Below are 6,507 nucleotides of genomic sequence, written 5' to 3' on the forward strand. Positions count from 1 at the left end.
GAGATCAAATTTTATCCTGATTATTTAAAAAGGAGCCGATTTTCCTCTTCTCGTTTCAAAGAGAAAGGAGGCCGAGGCAGCCTGCGTTTCCAGGGACATCACACGCTGCCGCGTAACAGAAAATTCCTCCTCTCTGCAACCTTTGATTCACATCCCGCTCTGTCTCACGTCTCTAAAACGCTTCCACTTCATTCTTAACGTAGGAAAATCATTTTTCACCATCTCTGCTCTAGCAGATGTTATCGGTGCTTTTACCGAATTCGAGTAGCTGTCCCATGAAACAGCAAAAACTGGGGATTGACGTGGGGAGAGTTCCTCCTGTTCAGAGAAACTCCACAGGCTTGCGCTTCACGTGGAATATATTCCAAATGGCTGTTTTATATTTGGCCCACCTATCAAACCAGTAACGTTACTGGGTCAGGCTGTGCTTCCATCATTTCTTCCCACTCTAAAACGGGCACGGTTTCAGCCGTGACTTTGGCTGCGACGCTCGGGCACAACTGCTCATTGAACGCAAGTTCATAGATGAAATCCCCGAGATTCAGGTTGAAATCGCAGGCTGGAAACTGTCTTGATGCAAACAACGCCGTGGAACAGCTCCCTGGTTTACGTGTTCTTGGTACCGGTTGCAAACCAGACACGCCGAGTTAGAAAAATTCGGATGTGCCCCTTCGAGCCAGGTGTCTCGGCCGTTCTGACGTCAGCGTCTGCTTCCCACTAACGTCCTTTGTGCCTGACGTACGGTGTTCCAGTTACAAAGCTTTCTGCCTGCTGGTGGGAGAGAGCCGAACTGCGGAAAGCCACATCGTCGGGTATGGAGTCAGAAGAGGAGATAATCCTTCTGCGCATCCTATTACTGGTTCATGTGCAAAAGTGCGGTGGAAGCCAACGGCAATGCCGCGGGGGGACCGTATCGGCTACAGGCAGCCAGCCACGGACAGCTCACGCCTTTTTGTCAGCTCCCTCGCACTGAGGAAACGGAGACGTTTGCGTGCGCTGTGAAAACAGCACATCGGTTCAAAGCTCGACTCCCTGCATACTTCTTAAAAGCAGCAGCCTTTTAACCAAAGAAACACCGTGAGCATTTCCCTTGAGTCCCATCACACCCCATCCACGTACGTGTTGTGGCAGCCAGGGGCCAAATCAACCCCGCGGCGTGAGTGAGTCCGGCCCTGGAAACGGGCCAAGAGCTAAGCCCTGGCTCCCATCGATTAACATCTTCGGTTCAGCACCAAAATCACCTTCCCATCGTGTCAGTAAAAGGGTAATGACGTTAGTTACGGGAGAGAAGAAAAACAGATGACTGCCCGCAGAAGGGAGCTGAAATTCATGCAAACTTTGAAAAATAGAGTAGTTGCTTAGAAACAATTGTGCCTGTATGTCTCGTGATGTTTTTCTTCCTCTGGTTTTCATTAATACGAAATAATTTTCTTTACCTATCTATCTCCTGCCTGCAAGAAAGTTTACAGCGTACCAGTCCCGCTCCTGCCTCTGCATCTGGTTTCTGGTGACTTGGGGAAAATCCCGACCCTTTCCCCGTGCCTCCGTTCTTACACTCTAAAACGATGCTCGTGTCCGAGAGATCTTCCGCCACAGCGTTCAGGTCTCCTGGGGAAAAGCGCTACATAAAAAAGAGGCTCTTGGCAAGTAAAACAAGGTTTGGGTGAGTTTCCATCTTTGAAGAGTCTCGGGCCTGTGAAGCCAAAAATTAGTTTGTTTTCCTATTAGCTTTGCTTGTCAGCTGCCATTTAACCCGCTGCTTTTTTAACAGAGTTAAAAAAAAAAAGTCACCGCACCATGAGTGTGGTCTTTTTTCCTGCTCAATTATCTCGCCTTCGTAAATACAAGTAACTCCATTTAACTGCCCTGGGAACAATTTCTGCATCTATTGAGCTGGCCTGCAGTAAGTCTTGTGGTTCCCTCTTGGCCTTGGAAAACGAGCACGCTTCATTATACGGAATGGTTTACTTCACCTCATTATTTTTTCATAATCTTATTGTGCTTCCCCTTTTAACACTGACGAGGGGAAAAAAAAAAAACAAATAAACAAGCAAAGGTCCTTTTGGGTCCAGAACCTTATGCACTGTCTTTTGGGAACTGCGTGTGTATGTCAATTATGTGGAGTTAATTGGGCGCTCCATAAGGCTTTTTGGGAAAAGTCGAGTGAGTTTTAGGGCAAGAAAAGCTCTTTCATAACCCTGCTAGCTGAGGCCTTTAAACGCCTTCTTCACGAATTAGTCCGGAGCTAACTGGTCGAGCCCAAGTGAAGCTGAAAAGACTTCATGTCTCCGATCCCTGTGCTTCCTCGTCATGTTTCTCTTCACTAGTGAAATGATTTCTAGACAAAGCCCAGACAACAGCGGTTCTGGTCTCACGAGTGCCTCGCCTCGCTTCTTCGGTGCCTTGGCGATGCCTGCCATCTGCTCTTCTGTCTTTATCCCCCTCTACTCCAATCCCTGATCCTCTTTATGGCACTTTTCTTCTTTATCCCAACGTCCCCCAGCAAATCCAGGTGAGTCATTGCACTCGGTCGAGACCGCGCTTTAATCCTCCTTCGTATCTGCGATGTAAAGCGCCGTAACGGTGCTGGTGTGTCATGCTGCAGATGCTGTAAGGACAACGGACGTTTAACTGCTGCTTTAGCAGCCTGGATATCAGCCCCCCGCTACGTTGGGCATTAATTCTGCTGATGACCGGCGCCCGAAGCTTCAGAAGAAAGAGGCAACCTCTACGTTTTGCCTGTTGCATGAAGCTCTGGGTTGGTTCCTCGTCGCCGGAGGAGAGGAGGATTGCTGTGGTGGAGCAGGCGCGGTTGGGTAACTCAAGCTCAGAAGACAGCCTGAAAATCAGCTCCCCGGTCGGACGCAGTGGGGCTGCACGGGGGCTTTACTGCGCTGATTTATGGTGCTGGGACAGTGGCCTGGGTCCCCGAGGGAGCAAATCCAGTCTGAACCTCGGGTGACGTGTCCTGGGGCACCCAGGGCTTTACAGCAAGTTGAACGAGCGCTGGCTTCTGTGCCACCATGTCAGTAACCTCATATAAACACACATTTTATCTCGCTCACTCTCCACAGAAGGGGCAGTAATATCCAATATAGCGAGATAAATGTGACTTGGGGCTTTAATTCACCTCTGGTTTTATGAGTTTTTCATTGGTTTTACAATGTTTTTTTAATTTCCAAGGCATTAAAAGCCAGACAGTCCACCCCAGCTGCCACAAAATTAAGCTTAGCAGTTCACGGGTGACCCAAACGTATCCAAACAGACCCACAATCGTCTCAGATTTGCTTCCCCTTTGCGGTTTTCCAAACAAAAGGTCATACCCCGGGGTGTGCCTACTCCAGCAGAGCCAGATGGGGATTCCCCCCTTGGCAGAACCGCAGCCGGCAGCTCCGACTCTGCCTCTCGCCAGCCCTGCCTCGCCCTCGCATTTTTCCCGTGTCTTGTCCTCCCTCTCACACCATTTCTGACAATGATCCAGCTAAAATAACCAGGTGAAGGCTCCGCTCGCATCACAAAGAAACTGAGTGAAAACGGGGTTTTTCAGCCGAGTCGGTTGATGCCTTCCCTCTTGATTTCCCTCCTGGAGCCGGTACTTCAGGATGTTTCTCTGTCTTTCCCTTCTAGCTTGAGAGCAACTGCCCCACAGCACCCCCCGAGTCCAAACCCACACGTTTCAGTGCCTTACTCCAAACCCAGCGCCCCGAGGCCGGTCTGACGGCGCTCCATCACACGGATCGTCCTGCAGTTCCCATCTCCCGGCTGCTCCCGGCTGCGGTGCCCATTCCTGCTCGTGGCCCCAGCAGGAGAGACACGCGGCGATGCTCGGACTTTGTGGATCAACAGCAGCAGTTGGCAGTAGACCATCCAGACTTGGAAAAATCAGGATTGTCACCTTCCGCTATTGGCAGTTAGGGCTGGATATCGGGAATCCCGCTCTCCTTTATCAGCCCGACCCACTGGGAATGCGAACGAGCCCATTAACCTCCCAGAAGTGAGGGCTGCCTCCTGGAATAAAACTGGGGACTGCTGGAAGGGTTAATGCGTATTGCCGTATGTGAAGTCCTCTGAAATCCTCAGATGAAAGGTTCTTTAGAAGTGCAAAGCACTATTATTTGTCCGGCATCTGAGGAGCGACTTGCGTGCGGGAGCTGCTGCGAGATTTCCCACTAGGAAGTTCTGAGAAATCTTTCATCCGAACGGGGGGGGGGGGGGGAATGAAATCAAATCCGCAAACAGAGTCGGGAGCTGATGTAGGTGGGTGAAACTCCGCGCAGCTCAGGGGAGCCGTCCCCGCTTGCGTCGCGCCAGAATGTGGATGACTGATGGCACCACAGTGAGCAGCAAGAATTGAACTGTTCAGTCCTTTAAAGAACCGCGGTGCCTGCCGTCAAAGGTGGCATTGTGCTTTCCGTGTCGGCTCCCTGCCTAGGTGCGGTGCAGCGGGGGGTACGCGGGGAGTTTAGCCTGCTGCTCTTTTCCTCTCGCCTTGGTTTCGAGTCCAACAAAGAGGCTGAGACCGAGGGCCCACTCCTCCGCCGCGCTGCCTCCTCGCCGAGGACGGAGCACGGTGCTGCGGGCGGTTTTAAGACACAACCCCCGGTCAGTGCCCCTGCGAACGGCACTGCTGTAAGGATGACACTGCAGTGATGTCACCTTAAGTCAGCCCCCAAAGGGTTGGAAAAGCGTTTGTAGCTCTCAGCTGGTCGCCCCTCAGGCTGCATCGTGAGTCGTCTCGTTAGACCCATGCCTTCTGCTTGTCCTCTCCTCCAAAAAGCCCTTTCCCTTGCTCCTGCGTTTTGCAGACAGGGCCCGTTTCCCACCGAGGTGTCAAGATGTATTTTAAGAACCATCCTGCGCTTCCAAGTTTGGCCTGTCGGAGCATCCCCTGACGGCAATGACTGCGATTGCTGGATGTCTCGCGGGATCCCGGGACACGGCTGCTTCACCGCAGGCTCCCAATCGCAGTGACAGGATCACGAAATTGAGGAGCTCTGGATGAAATCGGGGTTGACGCCCGGGAGCGTACGGTCGCTTGCCTGGAAGAGCAACACCAGGAAAAGCACCCGGGCCGCTAAGTGGAATTGTGCGCAGTCGCTCGAGGACGTGGCACGCGGCGTCACTGATGGAGAGCAGCCCCCCCGATGACTGCAGGAGAGAGGAGCTGAGCTGCAACGCTGGCTTACGTTTGCCCGAGTGCTTTCTGTTTAACGCCCCTCAGGCGGTTTGGGGTTGCACGGAGAAGTCCCGGCCAGGGGCAGGGTGTTGGGCAGTGGAGAACACGGGAGGAAGAAGAGAGCCCTTGCCCATCCGTGTGAGATAGGAAGATACGAACGGAGAAACGGGGAGGCTGTGCGCAGATTCAGCACCCTGGCAATCAGCAGTTTGAATCTCCACGATCCATTTGCTGCTTCTCCTCCAGGCCCAGCTTCTGCTCGGGCCCCCGGGGGAGACGTGAGCCTGGCCCCGGCTTTGCACAGCCCCTTGCACTAGCCAAGAGGAGCTGCCGCCGCAGCTGCATCGATCCTCCCGGGGAGACCGGTGCCCCGGCTTGCAGCAGAGCCGACACGACGCAGACGCGTTCCCCCTGCTCGTGGAAACCGCCCGAGTTGGCCTTGTGAAAGGGGGAGCAGGCGTGCCAAGCCGGCCAGCTCAAAATCTTGTGAACGCTCAGCTGAAGGGATGCTGAGGACGTAAAAAAAAAAACCGTGCTGGACTCGTAAAATAGCTAATGCCGACGAGAACCAGGCCCAGGAGAGAGCCGGGGAGCGGCCGTGGGTCAGCCCGGCAGCGGCCGCGTCACGGGGGCCGGCCGTCGCCGTCGCCGTCGCCGTGCCCGCCGCGTGGATTTGGATGGAAGGGCAGTACCAGCGTTACCGATAGGGTGCGGAGGCCTCGTACGTCTCCTCAGAGAGAAATCCATCGACAAAGCCATTTCTCCCAGCTGTGCAAACGGTTTAAACTAGAACTGGCAGAAAACAGGCAAGATTTTACTTTTATTTAACGCTGTGCCCGCCTTGCTGACCCCTTGCAATCGCTCCGGGCAGCTGGAAAGAAACAGTTAATTCAAGCAGCACGGGAGGAGGATGACACGAAGCCTGCCCACGCGGGCAGCGAGGCCCGCTTGCCATCCCGTCGCTATTGATGGCTTGGAAATCAGAAAGATCTCTCCTTTGAACAAACACTGCAGTGGGAGGGGGGGGAAAAAGACTCTGGGGAGGCCGGGACTCCACGGCACAGACCGTTCTTTCTTTACTGGACTTTTCTCTGCCCCTGACATGATAAACAATCCTTTTGTGTGAGATATAAACAACGCTAGGTTGCTGGCGGCGAACAAAGGCTGCGATTCAGTGCCGGGATCAGCTGAACGCTGCGCATGACGGGCCCCGCGCCGCTCCTCCCGCGTGGGGGTTTGCCACCGACCGCCACCGGCCCGAACAGCCCCCGGACCCCGGCCGCCGCCGCACCGGCCTGGGGCTCTTTCCCCACCGTTCTCGAGGGAAACGC

This window comes from Aptenodytes patagonicus, chromosome 26, assembly GCF_965638725.1.
Source record: "Aptenodytes patagonicus chromosome 26, bAptPat1.pri.cur, whole genome shotgun sequence".
NCBI lineage: Eukaryota > Metazoa > Chordata > Aves > Sphenisciformes > Spheniscidae > Aptenodytes > Aptenodytes patagonicus.